The 27,417-nt window shown below is 38.9% G+C and overlaps 1 long non-coding RNA gene across 1 annotated transcript in view; it reads left to right on the top strand.

The window, feature by feature from the left end:
- The window catches only part of LOC105871252 (uncharacterized), a 107,327-nt gene that overhangs the window by 64,091 nt on the left and 15,819 nt on the right, over positions 1–27,417 (top strand). Inside the window, exons 10-12 of the long non-coding RNA XR_012920086.1 lie at positions 7,498–7,583; positions 8,447–8,765; positions 17,696–17,796. This is a non-coding gene — a long non-coding RNA (uncharacterized LOC105871252). The remainder of the gene's footprint in view (positions 1–7,497; positions 7,584–8,446; positions 8,766–17,695; positions 17,797–27,417) is intronic.

Genomic DNA, 27,417 nt, shown 5'->3' with positions numbered 1-27,417 from the left:
TGGGGTAGATCACATATTGTTCTTGCAAACGAGGACCTGGAGATGGGCAAACTTAGAAAACACCCTGATTCCACTTGAGGAGACCAATTTAAAGAAAAATCTATAAGAGTAACTTCAAAAAACACTTTTTTAAGAGCCATGTTCTTTACCACAATAATATATTGTAGTAACTCTGGACTGTGGCCCCCAACCCCTAAAAACTTGTCAGAAACATTTTGAAAGTGAATTTTGAAAACACTTGAAATACTTGATGGTCCGTGAATTAGATGTTGAGTGTCCACAAAATTTAAAAGAAATTTTTAATTGGATATTTTGTAATCCTTTATCAGAGGATGATGGACATCTAGAGCATTGGACTAAGAAGAAAGTTGGAAATAGAAACAGAGTTCTAATTAGATCCCTTATGGGTTCACTAGGAATAGTTCTTGTCATGCTGACTTATTTTTTCTGATAAGGTGAATGTATAACAGGAAAGGGATGCTATAAACCAGTCCTCCTCAAACTGTAAGGTGTAGAGGAAATCAGATGGGGGACTAGTTAAAATTTAGATTCTGATTCAGTAGGTCTGGGCTTGGGTCTGAATTTCTGCATTCTTAAGAGGCTCCCAAATGATGCTGGTGCTGCTGGCTTAGGAACCATACTTTGAGTAGCAAAGTTTTAGACTACAGGCCCCAAATACAGCTTACCAAAAACCAGATTCCTGTGCTCTATGTCCAAAGTTTCTAATTCAGTAAGCACAAGATTCTATTTTTCCCCCAAGCATCCAACGTAATTCTATTGCACAATCCCATAGCATTAGACACTACACAACCAGTCATCATATCATTATAGTTTTTACAGTTAGCTGTAACTAGTTGATCCTTTCTCAATCCTAGATAAAAGTATTTCCTTCTACCTCTGTACAACTTCTTTACCTTGTACATTATTGCATATTCATTTTCTGTTCTTGCACACCTTAGCTCCTGGTACTCATGCCCTTCTCCTCACCAACTCCTTTAATGGAGTTTGTATGTTTGGGTTCACAATGGGTTTGCACAACATAGAAGAGAGAAATTCCCACATACCTTGAGGGCATCAAAGGCTGGAAAAAATATGATCCTCAAGCAGAATTATGCAAAGGAATGGAAATTTAGCATTGTATCAGGTGAAAATCACCCACCAGTGAGTGAAAATCACCTACCACCTACCTATTAGAGACCCCTCTAACAAACATTTATGACACACTGCTAATGCCAAGTTTGTTTAGCACTTCATAGTTTTAAAAACTCTTTTGTTGGTGGTGAAAGAGAAAGGGTCAGAGACCTTGGATGTCTTGTCTGAGGTCATGTCACATTTGGCAGAGAACAGCCTAGAATTTTTTGGACAGATTTAGCATTGACTTCTTCTATATCCCTGAGCTTCAGGCTCTCATCCAGTCAATGGATATGATAATACCCTCTCTATCTACTTTGGTGAGGTCAAATAAATTAGTAACTGTAGGTTCTTGGCTGAAATTCCTATAGTGAAATTCAGAGAGAAAAAAATACAGATGCAATTTTTTTTTTTAAAAAGTTACCCTACCTACATAAAGACTTCTACTGAAGAAAGTCCAGCTGACTGCATTTAAATATGAATCCACAAAGACCTAGATTAATAGAACTTTGAGCAAGAAAAAGGTTGGAAATGGCGAAGGCAACTGAGAAGTGGTGGGTTAAGAACAAGAGCTCTGGAACCAGATGGTATGGGCTCTTATTCTGACTTTACCTCCTTCTGTCTGGATAATCTTAGGTAAGTTACCTCACCTCTCAAAGCTTTAGCTTCCTTCTCTGTGCACAGGGAATTAAAGGGGGTAATTGATTCTGCTAGAATCCATGCTTGACAGGACCAGAGAGTTTTTTTCCTCTCCAAAGGTCTACAAGTGCCTAGAAACGTCCCAGGCACATAGAACGTGCTCCACCGATGAATGAACACTGAATGAATAGCTTTCTTCCAGAATGATGGAAAATATGTGTTTTTCCCTAAAGTCCCTCAAAATCTTTTTCCATGTGCCTTGCCTGCAAGTGATCCTTCACTAGAACATTTTTGGTTGTTGTTGTTGTTGTTCATTAATAGCTAATGACCCTAGCATTTTGGGTATCAAACTAGAGAAAAACTAGGGCACAGTTAAAAGTCTAGACCCTTCCATGGACTTTCACATCATCTAAAGCTGCAGTCCCCAACCTGGGTACCAGTCTGTGGCCTGTTAGGAATGGGGCTGTGCAGCAGGAGGTGAGCAGTGGGCAAGCTAGCGAAGCTTCATCTGTCTTTACAGCTGCTCCTCATCGCTCGCATCACCGCCTGAGCTCCACCTCCTGTCAGATCAGCAGCAGCATTAGATTCTCATAGGAAGGGCAATCCTATTGTAAACTGCGCTTGCAAGGGATCTAGGTCGCACAGTCCTTATGAGAATCTAATGCCTGATGATCTGAGGTGGAGCTGAGGGGATGATGCTAGGGCTGGGGAGTGTTTGCAAATACAGATTATCATTGGCAGAGAGGTTTGACTGTACAATAAATGTAATGCTCTTGAATCATCCTGAAACCATCCCGGTCCGTGGAAAAAATTGTTTTCCATGAAACCAGTACCTGGTGCCAAGAAAGTTGGAGATCACTGATCTACAGGGTTTATTGACTTGAACTAAAGTATATGCAACAATTTGAAGCTTCAACCAAGTTTAGTCTTTTTTTTTTTATTATTGTTTACAAAACAAGATATTTTATGGATGTAATTTATACTTTGAATAGAAAAGGGCTATTTCCAATATTATCTTTATCTTCTAGACATAAATAATAAACAACTCCAGTAATCAAAATTTACTACAATTGTAATAGATTTTGGCAGAGTTTATGTATTGTGTGCAATGCTGACATAATGCTGACTTTCAAGGATAGAGGCCAGGATTTCCAGTTTGGCTTTGTTAAATGGAAAAAAAAAATCTACTACTGTATTTGTAGATTTTACTACATTCAAGAGATTAATTCTCATAAATAAAATTGTTTATACCAGCTTCTAATCAGAAAGTTGAAATTATCTGTGGCAATGTAGCCACTAAAAACTTGTACACTATGAAAATATTTCAATAATTAATGCATGCTCCATCTAGAGTAATTGACAGTGTGGCCATAAACGTAATGGACCATCTGTGTTTGATTTGTACATGAAAATGCTTAAAGGGATAGACAGGTAATTCAAGCTCCCCTGGAAAGGAAGATTTGTTCCAACTTCTCCAAGTAGCAGAGCTTTTTATTAGGTTTTATTTTTCTTTTTTCTTAAAGTTTTTTCCAGATTTCTACTTGAGCTATATCTAATGCAAAAATATCTTTTGGGTTTTTTGATGTACATGTTGCTCGCAGTTATCCTTAACAAGTCTACTTGGCTCTCCAAATCATTTCAATGGCAACTTGAAAGCCACAGGTCTAATTAACAATACTAGAGGCTCACTCTAATGGCTTTAATTTTTTTCAGCCTGCTTCAAAATTTATTATTGCAGGTTTTGCTCTTCTGTCAGTAAACAAAAAATTAACCTCCCCTGCTTATATGTGTTAACAAAAAGTAATAGGACCATTGGGAAACCTAGTAAAATTTTTGTAAGTCACCCTTTGGGGCATGCACCAGAATCTCTGTATTTCTGGATGTAATATAGTCTTGGTAGACATCAAAGGAGATTCTAGGATTTTTTTGTGCAAGACAACCAAAGAACATTGAATAATTGCTGAGACCCAGACCCATAAATGTGTCCAGAAACACATATGCAACTGGAATTTACTGAATATTTGTCACCTGCCAGGTACAGTGCAAAGTGCTGGGGATCCATTGAACTAGACCAACAAGGTCCCTGTCCTCGTGGATCTTATATTCCAGTAAATACAGCTTTACACTTAGACATCTTATAGGTACCATAAACTCCACAACTAGGAAGCTAAGTAGATCATCTCCTCTGGTAGCCACTCCCCAAACCCCAAATCTGTATTTTCTCCTGTATTGCCTGTTTTGGGAAAATGTGCCATCATCTACCCAGTCACCCACGGCAAGAACCCAGGTTTATCCGACGATTCCCTTTCCTTTCCCCTTCACCAAAGTGATTCATGAGTTTTGTCAGTGCTAACTGCTTGTCACTGCCTGCCTACTTCCTTCTCTCTATCCCTACATTCAAACACTTAATTTGGCTCCTAAATTTTTCTTTTTTTGCCTGGAATATTGCAACAGCATGCAGTAGCACTTCCTCACCAATCTATTCTTCATACTGCTGCCAGAGTGAAATCTTAAACATTAAAATGCTTATAGGATTATGTCATTTCTCTTTGAAAAGTCCTTATTGCAAGCATTCTACAACTTCCTCAGAGACAAAATCCAAACTTCTTCACATGGTGCACAAGGAAGATCTTTGCTAACATGGCCTGGGTCCGATTCTACAATGATGCCATTTCTTGCAGCAATCCTTGCTCTCTAGTCACACGGAAGTGTATTTGCTGAACACAGCATGGCACCTTACCTCTGGACATGCAATTCTCTTTGCCCAGAATCCCTGGACTTCCTTCTTTTATTCACTTGAACAATCTCCCTTCACCCAGTAAACTTGACTCAGATAGATGTGAGTTTTCTGTGCAGCTTCTCTTCTTTGATGGTTATTAGTGGACTCATTCCAGAACACTGTGAGTTCACCTCTATGGCAGCACAGTGCAGCTCTATTTACCTGCCTCAGGTAAACCACACAGTGCCTGTGTGTGGTAGGCATGCCGCATAGGAGCTGTTGAAGGATCTTTATCATGTGTCCAGCACCGTGTTTTGTTGCATCCAAGATACGAAGGAACTAAGGGCAATTCTCATGAGTTGTCATCTTTACAGTGGGGCTGGCAACAAGGTGGTCACTCTTCATCATCCCATTATTTATTTGGAACCAATTGTTAAATCACTCTATTCTTCACTTTTCCAGCCTGATATTTCTTAAAAGTGTTTTAGCTTTTAAAGTAATCCCTAATATTCAGCTATGTCAGTTCTTACAATCTTACCAACATACGCCTTTTAATAGCTTTACCCTGTGTCCTTTACGTACCTGAGAACAGTACAAGAAAAAAATTTAAATTTGTTTCATCCTAACTTTTGGAGTAGAGGGGAGCTTTTAGTTTCCCTGAGGCATCCCTCAGAATGCCAGGCAACCTAGCAAAAAGCAAAACAAACAAAAAAAGCCACGAAAAACCCAGTTGTTCATGTATTCGATATTACAAAGATGTAATACCTGGACATTTAACTGAAATTTTCACTTTTCAGACACATTTTTTATTTCAAGCAGACACAACCCCTCTCTTTTTCTCCTGTAGAAGTAAACAAAACACCAGCTACACTTCTGATTTTAATCAGGAAAGCATAAATAGAAATAAATATAAAATACAGATTCAATAAGAATATAAATTCAGCTCTTTACTTTTTCCTGAGCATGTGCTCATTAGCTTTCAAGTATATAAAGTGTTCTTCTAGAGTGAAATGAAAAATGAGAACTTTGAAAATTGTTAATGACTGTGGGTAAATTATGAATTAAAGCAGAAGAGTATTTCCTGTGTCTAGTTACACCCGGGAAGAAATATGGTGGGGGGTAAGTACCCTGCATCTGTGGTTGCTGTAAACACGGCCAAGGACCTTCAAGGTGCCTGTGTCATAGGATGCCACTGGCCAGAGGCACAGGAGGACTTGGGCCAACCTTTGTCTCTCCTCGTGTGTTAAGATCATGAAGTGGATTGTGCCTTCAACACACAGGACTGGTCATTCTTGATTTCATCTTGATGATCATAGGAATTTTTATGTAATTTATATACTTTTACATAGTTTTATTCAAATGCTGGAAAAAGAACATTAAACAGCTATAGATATTGTTACCCAGATGTTAAGAGTTCAAAGCAAGTAACAGTATGATTGGCCAAAGGCAACTGAGCCACCTATCAGACCAAACACACAGCCTGATGAGATGCACATCAAAAACAGAAAGGCTTAACTGAGAGTGGCTTCAGCTGGGTGAAATAAGTGCCCAACTGTGTTTTCCACCAAAATGTAGTTTCTTCTATCAATTTTTGATAGTATAAAAGCGGTGTATACTCTTAATAGAGAAAAATTAGAATATAAAAAGAGCAAAACTAAGAACACCAAAAAATGAATTTCTCCCTTTGTGATCCCACTGTATATATGTTTGCAGGTTTATAAAATGGCTTGCTATTCTATGTATGTTTTGTAACTGGCCTTTTCCTCTTACTGTATCAAATATATCCATATCATTAGATCTATGTAGGTTTATACACTTCAATAAGAAACTATTGCTTGTTGAGAAGGCATATTGCATGCTACAAATCAGCCCACATACCATCTCTTTAAAAAACTTCAAACATAGACAACTGAGGATACATTAAGTTAGCAAGAATCTTTGTTTGAAACATTGGGGAGATGTGCCTTGTAAATAAATCAGCTCAGAGTTGAAGAGTGATGATTAAAAAATTTGGAAGTTGAGGTGAATATTTTAAAAGGATTTGGTATAAGAGGATGAGACTGGGCTTTGAAGACAAATGAACATTTGAAGCCCAGCTTTCTGGATGGGGCTGAGCATAATGCCCCAAGCCCCAGACTGTGTTAGGTGAGAATACCTAGCACTGCAGTTAGCATGTTGTGGGCCAGGGAAGAGTCGACCCCCGTTTAAATTAGCTGGAATAAGCAAAGACTCTGGGACACGAGAATGGAAAGGCAGTATGAGGGGGAGAGGGAAAGAATGGGATGAAATTACTAAAATGACAGTCTCAGAAATAGGGAGAGCTTCATGGTGGAACAAGAAGAGAAAAAAAAAAATGCCACCAAGTGCTACATTACAACAGAATGCCTGAAAGACAAAGATGATGATGATGATGGTGGTGATGGTAGCAACCAATGGATAGCATTTACAGTAAGGATAACACCAGATCACTCTTACATAACATTTCCCATGTGCCAAACAAAGGTCTCTAAGGCACTTTGCATATATTTAGCATTTAATCATTACAACACCCAATCTGACCTACCTCCTATGGCTATTATAAAGATTAAATGAATTAGTATTCATAAAGTCCTTAAAATGGTGCTATATCAATGTTTGTTAATAAAAATCTCATTTTACTAAAGCACTGAGAGGTTAAGCACCTTACCTGAGGCCACACAGCTGTACAATGGCAGAAACGGGGTTGGAACCTGTAGAAATGTCAGGCTATTACTAGAATAGGAATCAGATCTCCTTAAAGAACGAATGTATCCAAGATCTCTTGACTAAGCCTTGGAGTTAAGGCTTTTCTTGTCCTTTCCCCCAATTCTTCTTCCCCTTTCCTTGCTTCTGCCCCTCAACTATATACCACCCCACCACTCTCTCCCACTGCAACAATAATGGTAATGACAATAATGCTGTTATCTCATAGTTAATGAGCTCTTACTGCATACCAGACACATTGATTCATTATCTCATTTGATCCCCAGATCAACCTTGTGAAGAAAGAACCACTTCCTAAACCTACTTGATGTGTGAATAAATCAAGGTTCAGAGAAGGAAAATCACTTGGTTGGTAAGTGGAAAGACTGGAATCAGAACCCAGATCTATCTGGCTGAAATCCAATGGCACACTTCTCCTCAGCCCCCATGTATTGGCACCAACTTTATTAAGAATTCAGTTTTCCAGGCCGGGCGCGGTGGCTCACGCCTGTAATCCTAGCTCTCTGGGAGGCCGAGCCGGGTGGATCGTTTGAGTTCAGGAGTTCGAAACCAGCCTGAGCAAGAGCGAGACCCTGTCTCTACTATAAATAGAAAGAAATTAATTGGCCAACTAATATATACAGAAAAAAAATTAGCCGGGCATGGTGGTACATGCCTGTAGTCCCAGCTACTCGGGAGGCTGAGGCAGTAGGATTGCTTGAGCCCAGGAGTTTGAGGTTGCTGTGAGCTAGGCTGACGCCACGGCACTCACTCTAGCCTGGGCAACAAAGCGAGACTCTGTCTCAAAAAAAAAAAAAAAAAAGAATTCAGTTTTCCAGAGTCACCTGATTCTTGGAAGATGCGTGGGTAGATATGCATGGGCTTCCCCCAGTGAGATACTCTGGCAAGTTTTGCATATGGAATTCCAGCCATTTAGATTGTGATTTTCAGCCATGAAGGTTATGAAAGTCACCAAATAAGATCCCAGGATTTGTTGCCAAGGCTAGCACCTGTTTATTGAGTATCTACATATGCATGGAGCCATTTGTGATAGCTGCAGGGAGAAATGCAGAGGCATAGAGAATGTGATCCTGCTCCCAAGAGACTTACCATTTGAAAAAGAAGATGAGATTGACTCTCATCAGAAGAACATAAGGAACACTTGGCAGGGTGTGGGGGAGCGTCTGTGGAGATAGAGTCTGAGTATCCACCCCTGACTGTTTTCTCCCTTTCCAGCCCCTTCAAGCCATGGAGTATCATGGACACCAATGGGATAGTGAGTTGGATGCTGAGGGTGCCCTGAGATCTCTAAGGATTGAGCTAGAGCTAAAGGAGCAGAGAAAGAGAATGTCAGCCTGTTCTCAAGGTCTGAGAGATGACAGCAGATTTTTGTCTGCAGAAGAAAACCTTTCATATATCTTCATCATGATGTGGTCCATGTAAGGCCCATCTGCTTCTCCTGATCACGGTGTCCCTGAAATGGGAGGCAGTCACAGCCGATGAGCTTCTGCATCTGTCCAGCCAGGCTTTTCAGTGCCTCAGCAGATACTAACAGGTAATGTCTACACTTTCTACCAGTTTTGACACTCCACTTGCCCCAAACCAAACACTTGATCTATACAAACTAATAGAATATTATCTTCAAGGAAAACCACAGCTCTTCAAATGGGGTTCAGGAACTAGGGGAAAGACATTCAAATGGCTAGGACAAATGGCTCATTCCTGAGGTCAACCTAAGGAAGAGATGGAGAGATGAACATGAAAATAATGAGAATCTTCAAAGACATGTCACTGGAACACCATGAAGATCTTACAGACCTACAACCATGATTTCTGAACTATACTAGCCATTAAATGAGTCAAAAAAAGCATAATTGTTGCTAGCAATTGAATTAGAGATGCAAAAGATTACATAAGGGGAAGCACATGCCACAAAGATAAGAAGACATGAATGAAAAGATAGATGACTTAGAGCATAGACATAAAAAATTTAACATGCAAATAATGAGCCACCCAGAAGAAGAAAGGAAAAGATGGAGAAGTGTTTATGTCACCCAAAATGAAAGAACATATCACTGAGCTAAAGGAAGATATTAGTTTTCTGATTGCCAGGGCTGACTCCAAGTTAAGTATTAATTAAGACAAAACAAAACAAATCCAAACAAAAACATGTAACTAGACATATCCTCATTAAATTCCTGAATATTTAGCATAGTGGATGCTGTGGAGTTCCACCTGATTCCCCCTCCAGGACTGGAGCATTCTAGTCCCTTACCTGCTGCTGTCCATATCCAATAAACAGTTAATGTGGTGATGTGAAGGACTCATCTCCTTGCTCCGATTTGAAAACTCAGACTCAACTCCCATAAGATCAGCTGAGTCCTTTTAAGGCTGCATTGCAATTCAACTTTTCCCTTTACCCAGTCCTGCTTCTTCATCCATTATAAGCAAAGTTCCCAAAAGCACGCCAGAGTAAAAGGAAAAATTTACTCCTGGAGTAAAATTCCTGCTCACAAATCCCCATCTCAGGGAACCTGACCCATGACACTAAATACTAAACAAAGCAAAACAAAAGGAAACACTGAAAACAAAAACAAACAAACAAAACACCCTTCTCAAGTCTCCCAAACCCATGAAATTTTCTAATAGAGCAGTCAGGTTAGTTAAAAATAAAGGAGAATGCTTGTCTGCACAATTGAAAGCTAAAAGATGGGAAAATTACGTGTATTGAGAAAAGTCTACTGAAAGCTAGAGATGCTGAAATCAAATCTATTGTGAGAAAAGTTCCGAAGTCAAAGAAACATATAATCAGGTAAATATTACTTATTTGGCTCAAAAGAAAACTATGCGGGAACAAGTGAGGGCTCAGAGTGTATATTACTCACATAGTGTTTCTGATGGAAACACTATCAATGGCCTCTAACCAAATGACAACTGAATGTAATGGAAATCTCAAGACCAAAGAGGAGTGAAAACAATGGATCATGATCATGATATAATTGGGAATTCGTAATAATTTGAAGAATATGGATTATTGGAATAGAAAGACTGAGATGTTGGGAAAAACTCTCGAGCTAAGTGTGAGTGCATATGATGTGTGAAGGCAGAGACTGGAAGCGAATATCGCAGTGGGAGGGAAATCATTATTCAATACTGATAGACTAATAGGGGAGTAAAACTGAACTTCAATAGTCATGGAAGGAAGATAAGCAATAGCATATCTGACAAACAAAAATACCTCCCATATTACCAGGGGAAATAAAAATATGAAGAGAGACTTAACAAAGTCAGCAAAAAAATAGAAAAACAGGTAAAGGAGAAATGATAGCAAAATGTAAAAAATAAAAATTAAATATAAAATAGAAGAATTAAGTAGATCAGTTATTACAAGAAATAGGAATGGATATAATTTCCTATCAAATCTTTGATTAGGTTAAAAAATAAAATCAAGCTACGTGCTACTTAAAAAGAGTTATACCCATGACAAAGTAAAATACTGTAAATTAGGGGTTGGGCAAAGATATTCCAGACAACTGCAAATGATAAAAATGCAAAACAAGGCCGGGCGCGGTGGCTCACGCCTGTAATCCTAGCTCTTGGGAGGCCGAGGCGGGCGGATTGCTCAAGGTCAGGAGTTCAAAACCAGCCTGAGCAAGAGCGAGACCCCGTCTCTACTATAAATAGAAAGAAATTAATTGGCCAACTGATATATATATAAAAAATTAGCCGGGCATGGTGGCGCATGCCTGTAGCCCCAGCTACTCGGGAGGCTGAGGCAGAAGGATTGCTTGAGCCCAGGAGTTTGAGGTTGCTGTGAGCTAGGCTGACGCCACGGCACTCACTCTAGCCTGGACAACAAAGCAAGACTCTGTCTAAAAAAAAAAAAAAAAAATGCAAAACAAAACCAACAAAGCCCAAGGTATCAGATCAACCAGAATGCAAGTCTGAATTTATGAAAACCTCCAAAGAAAGATACTATGTAATGATAGAAGGCATAGTCCATTAAGGAAATGTGATAGCCACAAAATATCAAATAACATGGCAAACATGGCAGGCAAATAAAATAAAATTGCTAGAATTGTGATAAAAGAATACAAGTATAGTGGGAATATTCAATAAGCCACTTTCAGAATCTGATAGATTAAGAAAACAGTGAATAAGAATATAGTGGGTTTCAATAAGATACTCATAACCTGGAATACATGCACTCACACAAATACACACTACTGGGCATGCGTATATATCTATGGCCCCAACAGGGACTTGAAATTCTTATCTTGTGTCCATGAAACATTTGTAAAAGAACTTGGCCACACAAAAAGCCTAAATAAATTTTAAAAATTAGAGGTTTTATAGGTTACATTTTTGATCACAACCCAATAAAACTATGATACATATAAGCACAAATAATTGACAAAAAATTCTTAAAATTAAGATGCACTCTTTTAAATAATCCTCAGATCAAAGAATAAAGCCAAGTTAAAGTTACATACTAGAGTAGTAAAAATAAAAACACTTCATACTATATAAGACATTCAAACTTTGTACTCCGACAAAAATTATATCCTTAAATTGTCTTTTTTTTTTTTTATTTCGGCATATTATGGCGGTACAGATTTTAAGGTTTCAATAAATGCCCATTTCCCCCCACCCCAAAAGTCTGAGTCTCCATCATGACCATCCCCCAGATGGTGCACATCTCACTCATTATGTATGTATACTTAAATTGTCTTTATTGTTAAAAAATAAGGGTTGCAAAAAAATTTTAAGTCCTCAACTTAAAATCACAAGTAACAAAATAAGACAGGAATGTGGAAGGAGGGAATTAAGATAAAAGCCAAAACTAACAAAATAGAAAACATAAAAAGGGGTAAGTAAAATCATTATTAAATTCTTTGAAAATATTGATGAACTATATACAACCCTGTCAAGCCTGGTGTGTGTATGTATGTATGTGTGTGTGTGTGTGTGTGTGTGTGTGAGAGAGAGAGAGAGAGAGAGAGAGAGAGCCCATACAACACAGCTATGGGGAAGACAATAAAAGTTGCTGGTAGATATTACATACAACTCCATAGAAATACATTTATAAATCTAGAGGCAATGGATTATTTCCTAGTAAAAATTTAGACTCTGAAACTTAACTTAAGAATACAGAGGTAGGAAATATGAATAGATCCATTATTATAGAACAGAATGCAAAGTGAATGATCTCTCATTTAAAAAGGTACCAGAGCCGGGCGGGGTGGCTCACGCCTGTAATCCTAGCACTCTGGGAGGCTGAGGTGGGCGGATTGCTCGAGGTCAGGGGTTCGAAACCAGCCTGAGCAAGAGCAAGACCCCATCTCTACTATAAATAGAAAGAAATTAATTGGCCAACTAATATATATATAAAATTAGCCAGGCATGGTGGCGCATGCCTGTAGTCCCAGCTACTCGGGAGGCTGAGGCAGCAGGATTGCTTGAGCCCAGGAGTTTGAGGTTGCTGTGAGCTAGGCTGACGCCACGGCACTCACTCTAGCCTGGGCAACAAGCGAGACTCTGTCTCAAAAAAAAAAAAAATAAAAATAAAAAAATAAAAAGGTACCAGACCTAGGTGGCTTTATAGATGGCATTACAGTCTTTTTAAAAAAATAAATTGCAGTGTTATATAAAATCTATTTGACCACGAAAAGGAATTGTTTTATTAAGATAGTGTCTAAAGGCAGTGCAAAATTGGAAGGCCAACTTCAATAAAAAAAATTATGAACAGAATATTAGCAAATAAAATCCATCAGTGTATCAAAAGTATATGACACCACTTCTAGATAGGATCTATTGCCAGAATGTAAGAATGTATCTTAATCATTATAATTTTATATAAAGTGTGGAAAGTCTTCCAATTACTTATAATGGGTGTGATGGGGTTAATGAATTCATAAACCCTGTTTCGGCATAGCCTAGTGATTGCAGGAGGGAGGTAAGGATGGAGGATGGACAAAGAGAGAGTCACTTAACTTTAGGCAAATGCATTAGTTACTTGTGCTTATTTATTTAATTTGTAGTATGTAAGCTGAAGAAAGGAGTCAAAAGAAGCAATGAACCTGTGATGAACCTATCATGTTCCAAACCCTTGACTGGGGTGCTTTAAATGCATACAATGCCATTTAAAGGTTTAATCAGGTATGGGTTAATATGCTGAGCACACACTCATATCAACAGAATGCCCTCCAGAAACATTCATTGATTAAGGAACAAAAGCCAACATATCATTTCAAAAGAAATTAGGTAGGGACAGCTCACACCTGTAATCCTAGCACTCTGGGAGGCCAAAGCAGGAGGATCACTTGAGGCCAAGAGTTCAAGACTTCCCTGAGCAAGAGTAAGAGACCCTGTTTCTACAAATAATAATAATAAAAAAAAGCTGGGCATGGTACAACTCACAACCATAGTCTCAGCTACTCAGGAGGCAGGAGGATTACTTGAGCCCATGAATCTGAGATCGCAGTGAACTATGATTATGCCACTGTACTCTATCCAGGGCCACAGAGCAAGACTCTGTCACAAAATGCAAACAAACAAACAAAAAAACCAAAGAGGTTAGGTGGGGAAATAGCTTATTCATAGAACATTATTATTGAAACTGGCTGCAAATAAACACATTAAATATTTTCTTGACAGATATCATGCATGAGACAAAAGATACAGCAATTTTAACTGATGCATGAGTTCATAGATCTTGACATTGCTTTATAAGTTAGTTAGAACAGTATGGCTGGTTGTAACCACAGACACATAGATACTTATGCTGCAAAGACATCTGCACTCATTTGATTTTCTCAGGCTGCCTTAACAGGGTGTCTGCTGGTTTTGGACCATCTCTGAATGGAGAATCTTACAACTTCTAATGCCAGGGAAGATGCTTTCTTTTCTATCCAGCATAGCTCTTTTATTTTAAATTTCAGCATATTATAGGCGTACAAATGTTAAGGTTACGTATATTACCCTTGTTCCCCCTCCCTACTCTAGTTATCCAGCACAGCTCTATCTGGAATTCCTTGGGCTCCTGGGGAGGAAGGTGGTTTCCAAGAGAGGGGAGGAGACTTTCAGACATATTTTGTCATGAAGCAGTTTTCCATCCCTCTTTGAAGACACTTCCTGCTTCACGTGTATGTGGCATAGCCTAGAAGTTGCTTTCAAGGATTCCTCCTTCTGTTTGCCTTGGGAAGGAAGATTCCTTGGTATAGTTATAGGGCTCCGAAAGCTTGGTGCCTTCCTATGGGGAGAAGAGTAATTTTTCTCATACTGCAGAAAGGCAACAGAGCAGAGAGCTCTGGCTAAATGATGCTGCTAAGAAAATTTAAACAAATTAAACCATGGACATCTGAGATGCAAGGCTTTTTTTTTTTTTTTTTTTTACTTAACAAGTTGGAGTAATAACTACTAGGTCAGTGACTGTAAGTCTATCTACCCTATAAACAAAGATTATAAGACTTAAACAGAGCTTTGCCTCACGACAATTATGTCAGCAGCAATGCTGGGACCTATTCTGCCTTTCTGCTTCATCACTTAAAGCGACAGTATCCAGCTTTCCACTCTGCATCTATCATAAAGACACATTGATTTCCTTTCTGGAGAAACACATATTTCTTTCCTCCTGCTAAAAAAGATAAATCTGACAGATTTTAATCAAATATAGTTGTTCAAAACTATAGAAATACATACAGTGCCACATAGGAAAACAAAAATACAACAGCTCCTACAGGAGCAGGAGTTTTGTGGCCAAGTTTATTTGTGGAGAACACTTGTATTAAGACACACACATGTATCCGCAGGGCACACACACACACGTATACACACACACGTATATGCACACATTCACGTGGCAGTAAAGCCTGAGAGTTGGCTATTTCAGTATTTTTTAAGGTATGGCATTTGTTTGTAGTGACATCAGCAAAAGTTGGTCTTAATTAAAATCTCCTCTAACATGATAAATCTCTAGACTCTTTTTTTAACCCTAAGATTTTGTAACATTGGGTCTTAGTCTTTAAAATAAAGTCTTTCCCCAGATGAAATTTGGCTTTTGAAGGAAACACCATTTGAGATATGACAGAGGAAAATGAGGAATCTTTGTGTCCCTTACCCAACAGAACCTCGTAACTGTATTTGTTCAGTAGTTGGCTATGATTTGGGCAAGTATGTTATGGAGGATTTGCATTATTTCATATAGTGATTCTGAGTAGCTCTTGTTGTTACTCTTTGAAATGTATCTAAGGAGACTCAAGATGTTATATATACTAAGTATATATAACATATATACACTAAATATATATAACACACACATATATTTTTTTCTTCTGAATTTAGGTAGACATTTAAATTATTTTTTCTTAAGACGATATTAAAAAGTCTACAGGAGAGGGACTTAAAATCAACAAAGTTTGTTGTGTTTTACATCTCATTCATTGATTTATTTGATTCCTGTCATTATAGGTTGTGCATCAAAAAAGAGAATTTTCAAAATATTTCAGGCTTTTGCATGTTTTGTCTTTCCTGCTAAGTGGAGATATGACTGATTGCATTTTCATTAGAATAGAGAGGTAGGATGTCTCTTATTCACACCTAGTGACAATTTCCTGCCCAGATATCTTGGCATAATATATCTTATTTCAGCTAATTTTCATAAGTAAAAATAAAAAAGAATCTACATCATGAATGGAAGTACAGAGATACAGTTTTAATTGGTCATCAATCCAATCCTGTCTTAAGTAGTCCATCATTTCAATAAAGCTTTTTTATCATCATAATTTTGAATATGATATTAAGATATATGATTCAAGAAGAATCATATATTGGAAAGAAGAGTATTGAAAGTTATTTTAATAATCCCACATAGTGATTTATAATGTATATACATATATAATTCCTTTCGATGAGCAATATTTCTCTTCTTCAATATGAGCTTTAATAAACTTCCCTTTAGTGCACTTCCATTGTCATTTCTAATTCCCTAAAAATCACAAATGTTATTATCTGTGTGATAATGTGCCCTAAAGTGTCCCGCAATGCATTATTGGGTTAATTTTGACAACCACTTTGGTTCAAGAAGGTTCTCACAACTGCAGTAATTGTCCTTGATGTGCCATTTTGAGATATTTTACCCTACAAAGCACAGGGTGATATAAGAAAGAAAGAAGATTGAAGAGTGGCCAGATCAGAAGTTACTTTGTAAGAATAATATTAGAAGAGTTAGCATTTAAATTGTAAGAGGAAGAAATTAACTTCCTAAAGTCAAAGTTAAGAAAAACGGCCGGGCGCGTGGCTCACGCCTGTAATCCTAGCTCTCTGGGAGGCCGAGGCAGGCGGATTGCTCCAGGAGTTCGAAACCAGCCTGAGCAAGAGCGAGACCCCGTCTCTACTATAAATAGAAAGAAATTAATTGGCCAACTAATATATATATACAAAAAATTAGCCGGGCATGGTGGCGAATGCCTGTAGTCCCAGCTACTTGGGAGGCTGAGGCAGGAGGATTGCTTGAGCCAGGAGTTTGAGGTTGCTGTGAGCTAGACTGACGCCACGGCACTCACTCTAGCCTGGGCAATAAAGTGAGACTCTGTCTCAAAAAAAAAAAATTAAGAAAAAGAAGCCAATAAAAATGGGTGAAATTATTCACTTGGATATCATGGTGTTCTCATTAAGCCTCAGCCAAGAAATCAGTGGTTAAAAATTTGTCCCAATTTCCATCTGGTACTGGTGTCATTTGAAAATTTAACCCAAAATGAAAGGACATCTTGACACAGGAAATATGTGATTCTCTCCCTAGAGAATATTTGTGATGCCCCAAACTACAGCCGCTAGAAGATATGAAGGCAAGCACAAAATATTACCTGGATTGTGATTTATACATGCTGAACAGACAATAAACTCACTGCACTCCTTTGCCCCCACCGAAAGTGCTCGCAGCTAGCTATAACTCCAGTACAGTACTTCGAGGCAATATTTTCCAAAGTTACCAAGTTTTTTCTTATTTACAAAAGAAGCAATTCATTTTGTAGGACATTTCAAACTGGCAAATGGCCAACAACAATTTTGACCAAAGCTGGGTGCAAAAGGTATTGCAAAACACAAAGCGAAAGGATATTTAGGAAAGATGGAAACAAAAAGGAAGATTATTCATCCTTCCATATGGCTTTTTAAAGCCATTTACAATTATGCACCGTTTATGGTAGTTTCTATAAAATTTTCTCCATTGAGAAGGCAGAAACTGAATATGTTTGTGAATGCGTGACAAAAGAAAGAGAGGGACTCAGAATGACAATGGAATTTAGCTGATTGTTTGAGAATCTGCAGCGTGATAATGACACTGTTAACCAGGAGAATGGAGAATGTGATCTCATTTGCTTTTCCAGAAAGGGATTTCAAGAACTTAACCGAAAATTAAAGTTGCTAGTGAAAGTCTGAAAAGTAAACAAAACAGTCCTAACACAATTATGCATCTGATTGAAACAGGTACGGTACATCAGAAGTCTGAGAACCGGTGTTTTGTTCATCTGCCTGTGATGGCTAGAAATGTACTTCAAGAGAAAGGAGAACATGTGGGCTTTCTCAAGGTGTATTTAGATTTCTTTATACAATATGCAATTTAGACCATGTGCCATGCCACCAATTCATGTCCTGGACCTCTTATGACTAAACTGTAAGGAGATTTATATCCATTTGTGGGCTAAATGGGATTCTTGGAGATTTCATAGTTCATTCCATATTTGCGAAGTAAAGACTTTCTTACACAATTTTAGCTAAATTACAAAACATTTTATTTGTCAAATTTTGGACAGCTATTCACTAACAATCCTATTCCTCCATCACCACCACCACTGGACAAGTCCTAATCTTCTGTTTTGAAGAAAATGTAATTTTCGTAACCTTTTTGGGGCTGGCTTTCCATCTGTTTTGAAAATAATTCTTGGAACTCTCTCCGAATTCTGTGTAGCTCCCCCAAATTGGGAAATTGATCCAAGGCCTATCCTTAAGAGCAGACTCACTTTGGACACAGAAAGACCTGGGGTTGCCTCTCAGCTTGACCAGTTATGAGATGTTCGACCTCAGACAAATTACTAACCCTTTTAAGCCTTAGCTTTCTTATCTGGAAAATGGAAAGAGCAATGCCTGCCTTGCAGAGATGACGTGCACCGATGGAAGGGAGCACAAGCATAGAAAAGCTTACTAAATAATATCGAGCTAAAGACAGAATGGGAAGGGAGGCAGGAGAAAATGACTTCGCTTGTGGCTTTTAGACTTACCTTGGTGTCATTCCTATCCTTCCATTTCTGCTAATTTCATCAACGGTGCTACAGATGTGAACATTTCCAGACTCTTGTGATTGTTTCTCATTTTTTTTATACTGACATACTCCCTGCCTATCTCATTACAGCCCATTCTAAATTTAGAACCTCACAACTTCAAGAAATTAATTCTCCTCTGAAACAGAGTGACTTCTCCTACAGAGGAAGCCACTGCTCTTGGGCGTTCCATTTGGTAGAATACTACTTTGATACAGCAAATGGTGCCCCCAAGGCTAGAATTAGTGAGTCTTCTGTCCAAAGCATCCAGACTTCCCCAGGATTAGTCACTTGGCTATCTCACTATGTAGCTAGTAATTCAGAGATAATCATGTTACCAAGATGCCATTTAATCTGTATTTGGCATATCTCAAGTTTTCATCTTCATTAATAGAGCCATCAAAGTTTCCCTGGGCTTGACTGGTGTTGGTCATACCAGTGATTCACCCGGAGGGAGGGTTTGCAGTTTGCGTGGAGAGACTGCTGGCCAGATGGCAGCTGTTAATCTGCCTGCATCAGGGGCGTGGAGGGGCCTATGCTTGCCTGGCCCCTAGCCAATGGGGCTCTTCCTCACCTCTGACTATACAGTGGCCTTGTGGCAGGGTCTGTACTCTTCTCCCAGCAGGCCTGAAGCCACTTGGGGAAATGGATGCCTGATGAAGGGAAGGAACACTTTCTCTGGACTTCTTACAAAAAAGATTACTCATGGAGTCCTCACTGCCTGTGGCCTGGGCCACTGAATCATAGATCCCTGTGGAAGGCAGTGTGGTACAGTGGAAGGATAGAAACCTGAGAGTCAGAGAAACTTGGCTTTGAATCCTGACTCCACCACTTAACTAGCCATGTGAAGTTAGGCACATTGCTTAGCCTCTTTGAGCCTCAGATTCTCCCATTCACGTGACATGAACCTGATATTGTCACCATGATGGATGCTTCATGGAGTGCTCAAGACAGGGAAGCCAGATGGAGACTCAGTCCATGAGTCCCATGACCTGGCTGACCCCCTATTGGGAGCAGAGCCCATCACAGTGCTGTTTGTGGTAGGGAGGGTGGTGGTGACTGCAGCGTTCAGGTGTCCATCCTGGGGGGATGCATAATGAGATGTCAGGGAGGCTGAATGTGTGCAATGCCATGTGACAGTTTGAAGCAGTGTAGACCAAACTTAAACACTGCACTCGGTGAAAAAAAGGCAGAATTAAGTCTGTGGACACCATTTATTTAAATGAAAACATATATACAAAAGGTACATATACACAAAGAACAGGGAAATTCTGTGTGTTTTATGAGAATACATGCAAATTCAAGGATATCAAACACAATAGTGATTATGGGCTGAGGGAGGGAAATGGAAGGAGAGAAGTGGATAAAATGTAATAAACAAATGAGTAAAAGGCCTAGTTCCGACTTACAGTGATATTAATAGCGTGCTATGAGTTGAGGAGTATGACTTAATGTCCTGCCCCTGGGTCTAAAAGAAAAAGAAAAGCTCAAGAAAAAAGTCCCTGAAGGGGGAGAATACGATTCACAGTAGTGCTGTGGGGACTTCAGAGTTTGGGCATGAGGACGGGCACCTGCCTGGCTGTGGAATAGCTCTCCACTGGGTCTCTCTCTCTCTCTCTCTCTCTCTCTCTCTCTCTCTCTCTCTCTCTCTCTCTCTCTCTCTCTCTCTCTCTCTCTCTCTCTCTCTCTCGGGTTTTAGGAAAAATGTGAGGCTGGAAAGAAGCATAATGGCCCAAATACTCATTTCCTCTTATCTGAACTCTCAATCTCTCAGAATCTAGTTGCCCTGAAGGCACTTCCCTGATTTTTCCCCAATTCTCAGTTCAGACCCTATTTTTGTGCCTTGGTCACTGCAGAGCTTTCAGAAGGTGTGGCCCTCATTCTTGTTAGACCAGTTGGGAACTTCCTGGATCCCCAGCCCTTTGGCCCCGCACAGAAGTGTAGCTGCTCTTCCAATCAATGGGACCTTTGTGTGCAGCAGGACAGAAGGGTGTTACTATGTGAGAAAAGACCACAGGGAAACTCCCATCATTTTCCTAGAGTCTGAGAAAGAAATTGTAAGTGTGTAATGGGGCACACTTTGTAGTACCCTTCTGTTACTTTATGATTTTAACAATGAATGTGGATTTATTGGAATGATACAATTAAGTGTCACTATGGTATTGATCGTCATTATAATGAAGTACAATGAAGCAGAGAAAGAAACAATATCCCTCCTATATGGCATCATCTGCATAAGCCTTGCCTTGTTCCAAGCTCCGGGTCCATTTTCTTTAAATACAACAAATAAGGCAAGCACAAATAAGGAATATAATCTCAAGAGGAGGATGGAATTATCTATTATTTACTTACATTTTTGGAAGCTAAATTTTTGAGACAGCATTTGAGATAAAATCAGCAAGATATCTCTGGGCTAACAGGGGCTACTCTTACATCGTATTTCCAGTTATCACCATCATTTTTTATATATTCTTCTCCTTTTTCTCCCTTTCTTCTCCTCCTACTTCTCAGTTGGCCAATCAGATGCCTTATCCCTTTGAAGGCAGTGATTAGTTCAGGGGTAAGTACATGATTCCAGCTATGCTGGTCCAAAGCTTCCCTGGGACATTGGTTAGAGATATAATGAAAGTAGTGCTCTCACTTCTAGAATAGCCAAATATAAACCAATAACTGCTGGTGAAGAGAGCCTGACAAAGAAGGAAGCCAATGGAAAAAAAACAAAAAACAAAAACAGAGCAGCACAAAGCAGGAGCAGCCGTGAGATGGCATGATGATATTACTTGAGTGCCTGGATCCAGCCATGCCTGAAACCCAACCTCTCTAGGCTCCTCACTTATTGCAAGTAATCCAGTCCCCTTTTTGGTTTAAAGTTAGTTTGAGCTGACATTTTGTTCCTTATAAACCAAAGATTTCTGAATAATGCACCAAGCAAAGGAAGGCAAATACTATCACACAGAGGAGCATGTACTCATTTATCAAACATTTAATACATGCTGACTTATAGGAGAAAGAGCCTTTGCAGCAAAAATCCTATGACTCATTTGCATCACTTTCAAATAAAGAGAACAAATGTATGTGTTAGTTTCAGGATACCTGTCATATCATTGGGTATCTCAATAAGCTTGTGTGTGTGTGCTTTTACATCAATAATTAAGAAGTAACATGGCCATACGTTGGGTCACCTGGATCAGATACTATAACTAAGTAGTAATTCATGAATCCTATGCCAACACTTTCATTTGTGACTACATTTGCATGAGGCATGAAAAACTACTTTAATGGTCATAAGCTGATCAGCTGTGTGAGGTTGGGCAATTTATTTCTCTATGATTCCAGTTCCTATCTATGAAGTGGAAATAATAATAGTGTCTACTTCAACCAATTTTTGTGAGCAATAAATAATCAAATGCATGTAAAGTGCTAAGAATGATGGCTGGCACATAATATAAATCACACAGTAAAAATGATAGCTATTGTTAGTAATGTTGCTAATATTATCACTATCATCATCATCATCATAATGTAGGAAGCTTCACCAGTAGTTTGAATAACTTGCATACATGTAGTGCTTTATTTGCCATTTACAAACTACTTTCATATGCATCATCCAATCTGATACAGTGACTCTACACTGGCACACAATATACACTTCACAGTTTGGCTTCTTGCAACTTGATAAGAGCAGTTTTTTCAAAGGTTTACATAATATTTTGCAAGATCCACTGAATCTAGTATCACATCTGAGTGACTGAGAAACACATTTGTTTCTGCAGAAAAGTTTACAAAAGTTTAAATACAAATATGGCCTGGTCCTTAATATCTTTAATCAAGATTGGAAGCTTAACTCCTTAATAAAACTTTGGGTATAGCTCTTATACTTGTAAGCAGACCTAAACATGGGCAATGAAATGTTATTTTGACAAGAGTTTCTTTCTTTATCTTTTCCTTAACACATTATTGATATCAAAAAGAAAAGTCTGAGGCAAATTCATTTTCTTATGTTATTGGCCATTTAAAATATTTTTAAAGTTGGACCTCCTAAAAGACTTAGTGTGTTTCATGTTACCAACATAAGCAGATTGTTGAATTTGACACATCTAAAAGTTTTCTTTGTTTATGGAATTTTTTCACAAAGGCACACTTTCAAAATGCTAAAATATGCATCCATAGAAAGATCTTTTTTGTGCAGAAAAATATTTTTAAATTAACAACTGGGTAGAAATCCTTGATAGTATTATTTAAGGAGATGCTACACTTTTATTCTTACTCAAATTTCTAGAATTTATCAAAGTTTGCTACTAATTCTGTCTTTTAATTTTGGATCTGGATGATATTTTATCCAATTCAGGGAAAATTCATCTATTCATCTTCTTTATTAACTGCTAAGGGGACAAGGATGATGTGAGAGGAAAGATTCATATAATTTTACAAGTGTAAATTTTAATAATCTCTTGCATAGCAAAACAAAAACAAACTAAAAAGCATATAAAACAAAACTTTCTTTGATATTTAGATTATGTCTTCATCAGAGCTCCTGCCAGAAGCTGGAAGAGATAATTTCGTTCTGAATTTTTCTCCTCTGTTTAGGCTACTCTGTTACTAAGTGACTTTTGATGTTGTGACATTAAACAAACCGCAAAGAACAACAACAAAAAAAAACCACGAGAAGTGTTCATTACTTGTATCATTGATTGACTGTATCCCCCACCTCTATTCTTCTGAGCCAGGCTCCAAGCAAGGAGGGCAAACTGTCGCACACTGGGAGCGTGCACTCATTTATCAAACATTTAGCAGGAGCTTACTTTATAGCAGGAAGACCCTTTGTTCTCAAGAGTACTTAGTTCTCATTCTTCATTGTGCATTACAAGGTGAATGCCAAATTCTAGACTTATATATTGACATTCGTAATTATGGACACCAATAGTTATATGAAGAGAAACCATGATTTTTAGGTTTTATGAATACTGACTGCATTTTAAAAGACAGGGAGCCAGATTCTTCCAGTGCTTAAGCAGTTGGCTTAAATTAGTGAATTAGGTACCCCCATAATATGCTGAAATAAAGAAAAAAAAATTAGTCAATTAGGTGCCCTTAGAAGCTGTACTAAGATATGCTACAAAATTGTACGGTAATACGCAGAAGGGGTATGTCAGTGTCGATGGTGGATTTGTAGAGAAAGGAGCTGCAGCGACAGGCTTCCTCATTCAGCTTTATATCATCAATGAGCTTTCTAGGTAACTTATTGCCACGTATTTCTGAAATGGTGCTCAAATTTTAAATTTAAACTTAGCAAATAGTATTCATATATTTAGGTTCTTGAGAACCTCCCAATGGGACCTCCTGTGTATGCCCAGCCCCTTCCATTGCTCCACCGGGGCTCCCCTGGGCTCAGCAGTTGTTCTCGGAGGAGAGTCAGAGCTGCTGTGTGGTCTGCGGCGGAGTGTGCGGGGCAGGTGACCTCGGTCTGTGTGTCATACTTCATCACTGCAGCCTGCAGGCAGCATAGCTCGGACCAGAGTCTCACAGTGGCTTTCATCCAAATAGCCCCTTTTAGGTTCATGCCTCAGTGTCTCCCCGTAGAGAGCATCAGACCGAGATTCCAGCACTGCCTGGGAAACACAGCATCCTCTCCCAGCTACCTGGTTTCCCATGGCTTCCTGGAAGCCTGTGCCCCAATGCCCTTTTTCAGTCTAAACTCTCAACAATGTTGGTTCCATATTCATACAAATAAATATTTTGGGTGGTCAAGGGACAGCGGTTAGTGGCTCCACATGTTTGAGCACATCTCACTACCGTTAATATATCTCATTTGAATGGATGGCTGAAGAGTGAAAATTTGGTCTCAAAAGCGAAATAGACCCAGAGGTTTTATTAAAAGCTTCTTTTGTGATTTTGTGGTTATGACCGTATTGGACTCAAGAAATTTGTCACCTATAGATGATGGCTTTAGATACAGAGACCATCACAGGAAGTGAGTAAGAACTTAAGAAAAATCTGTGAAAGATCAAAATAACAAGCTTGCCATGATGTGGTTCAGATATTGAAGAGGCGTGTCAGTGACTTCCGCACGATATTTGCATAGAGAGAACTTTAAAAAGGTTACATTTCTTCCCTACTTTTATATTTACTTTGTGTTAAGGTTATAGGATCTCCTTGGCAATGTTGCTGGTGCTATTTTTGTAAACTCCACATCAGTATCCCAAATGTAGTGGGATGGAAATTTTGAGCTACAGCGATAATAAATATATTTTATGTCTCTGTGACAGTCGAGCTGCCGTATGTCTGGGAGTCAGTGAAAGTTGCTCTTTGCCTTGAACTCTGAAGCAAGAAAGAAACTTTTGTTTATAAATTTCAGAGATTTTTGTTGTTGCACTTACTGCAAAGTCAAGTGTAGATATAATCCACTCTAAGCGATTTTGACAAAACATCAAGTATGCTTGTTTTTTTTTTTGGTAAGGGGGGAAAACCCCAAATTTTCTTGAATACAAGTCCTTTATTTGTGTGGAAGATACATGGCTTCTGCCCACCAGGCTTTTGATCCTGTGGACTGGTACAAGCAATAAGAGGCAGATGTGTAATCCAGGCTATCTTTCTGATCCATTTTAATAATGTCTGATTCTGAATTTATAGAATTTCACATAAAAAGACCCTATTTATATATTCTTTATTCCTCTCTTCTAAAGATGTAAAACTTTATATACTAATTTGAGTGAAATGGTCTGAGAGTATTCAAAATCAATCAAACAAAGCTTATTTAATATGTGCTTCAGTGTATTCTATATTGGATTTCTTTACAGGGATATTTGATAATAGAACAATTGTGTGTGTGTGTGTGTGTGTGTGTGCGCGCGCGCGCGCATATGTCTGTATCTATCTTTCTATACTTTTTTTTTTTTTTTTTAAATTTTTTTTAATTATTATTTTTTTTTTTTGGCATATTATGGGGGTACAGATTTTAAGGTTTCAATAAATGCCCATTTCCCCCCCTCCCCCCAAAAGTCTGAGTCTCCATCATGACCATCCCCCAGATGGTGCACATCTCACTCACTATGTATGTATATACCCGCCCCCCTCCCCCCTCCCACCTGCCCAATACCCTATTACTGTAGCACCTATGTGTCCACTTAGGTGCTACTCAGTTAATACCAGTTTGCTGGAGAATATATCTGGTGCTTGTTTTTCCATTCTTGGGATACTTCACTTAGTAGTATGGGTTCCAGCTCTAACCAGGAAAATATAAGGTGTGCTATATCACCATTGTTTCTTAGAGCTGAATAGTACTCCATGGTGTACATATACCACATTTTATTAATCCACTCTTTGATTGATGGGCACTTGGGCTGTTTCCACAGCCTTGCAATTATGAATTGTGCTGCTATAAACATTCGAGTGCAGGTGTCTTTTTTGTAGAGTGTCACTGGATCATTTGGGTAGATGCCCAGCAATGGGATTGCTGGATCAAATGGTAGATTCACTTGTATCGCTTTAAGGTATCTCCATATTGCTTTCCACAGAGGTTGAACTAGTTTGCAGTCCCACCAGCAGTGTAGGAGTGTTCCTCTCTCTCCGCAACCACGCCAGCATTTATTGTTTGGAGATTTTTTGATAAAGGCCATTCTCACTGGGGTTAAGTGATATCTCATTGTGGTTTTGATTTGCATTTCCCTGATGATTAGAGATGTTGAGCATTTCTTCATATGTTTGTTGGCCATTCTTCTGTCTTCTTTAGAAAAATTTCTGTTCAAGTCCTTTGCCCACTTTTTAATGGGGTTATTTGATTTTTTCTTCCTGATTTTCGTGAGTTCTAAGTATATTCTAGTTATCAGTCCCTTATCGGATGCATAGGATGCAAAAATTTTCTCCCATTCTGTAGGTTGTCTGTTTACTTTCATGACTATTTCTTTGGCTGTGCAGAAGCTTTGTAGTTTGATCATGTCCCATTTATTTATTTTTGTTGCTGCTGTGATTGCCTTTGGGGACTTCTTCATAAACTCTTTGCCCAGGCCGATGTCTAGGAGAGTGTTCAGACATCGGCCTGGGCAAAGAGTTTATGAAGAAGTCCCCAAAGGCAATCACAGCAGCAACAAAAATAAATAAATGGGACATGATCAAACTACAAAGCTTCTTCCAACTTCTTAGAGGGACAAGTGGCGTTCAGCCACCCGAGATTGAGCAATTTCTATACTTTTTTTAAAAACTCGCCATGCTCCTGCACCGTAAGCTTCTTAAAGGGCAGGGCCATGTGCTGATGTTCATTTTGTTAACCTCGTAACACCTAGCAGAAAGCTCTCTAGAAATAAAACACCAGTTTATAATTGTATCGACATTGCATTCTGGAAGATGTCTGTCAGTGACCTTCTTACGGTTCTTACACCCATCTGGTGGGGTAAATCGGGCAAGTCTTACAACTGTTATTTTAGAAATGATGAAATTGCATCTCAGAGATAGTGAGTGATTTATGAAACCCTCCACGTCTTTTGCCCCACCCGTTTCTTGTGACCCACAGCTGGACACTGTATTTTGAGGGGAAGGAGCATTGTCCTGTGAGTTTGGTGGGGAAAAGGGTTGCTGACAAATGGTGTGTTTGAATTTATGGAGTTGATAGAAGCTGTCCTACAGAGACGCGGGACTTCTCCAGTGGCACCTCACCTCTAGGACCAGGGTGAATTGCCAAACTACATTCAAGGCAACTGTGGACAAACCTCAGCAAGATTGGCCATGAGGTTTCCAAATGGTCAGCAGGAGAAATGGGTCTCCTACCCAAAGGTGGTCACCACAGTGCCTATAGTGTATAGTGGTTCTCAACTTAATCCCCTGGTTCAGCCCTTGAGTTGCTGGACCATCTTTAACTCTTACCTGGTCTTGTTCATTGTGCACAGAGTTGTCTCTCTG

This window comes from Microcebus murinus, chromosome 7, assembly GCF_040939455.1.
Source record: "Microcebus murinus isolate Inina chromosome 7, M.murinus_Inina_mat1.0, whole genome shotgun sequence".
NCBI lineage: Eukaryota > Metazoa > Chordata > Mammalia > Primates > Cheirogaleidae > Microcebus > Microcebus murinus.
The sequence above is the reverse complement of the archived record's forward strand: the minus strand, read 5'-3'. Positions and strand labels throughout refer to the sequence as shown.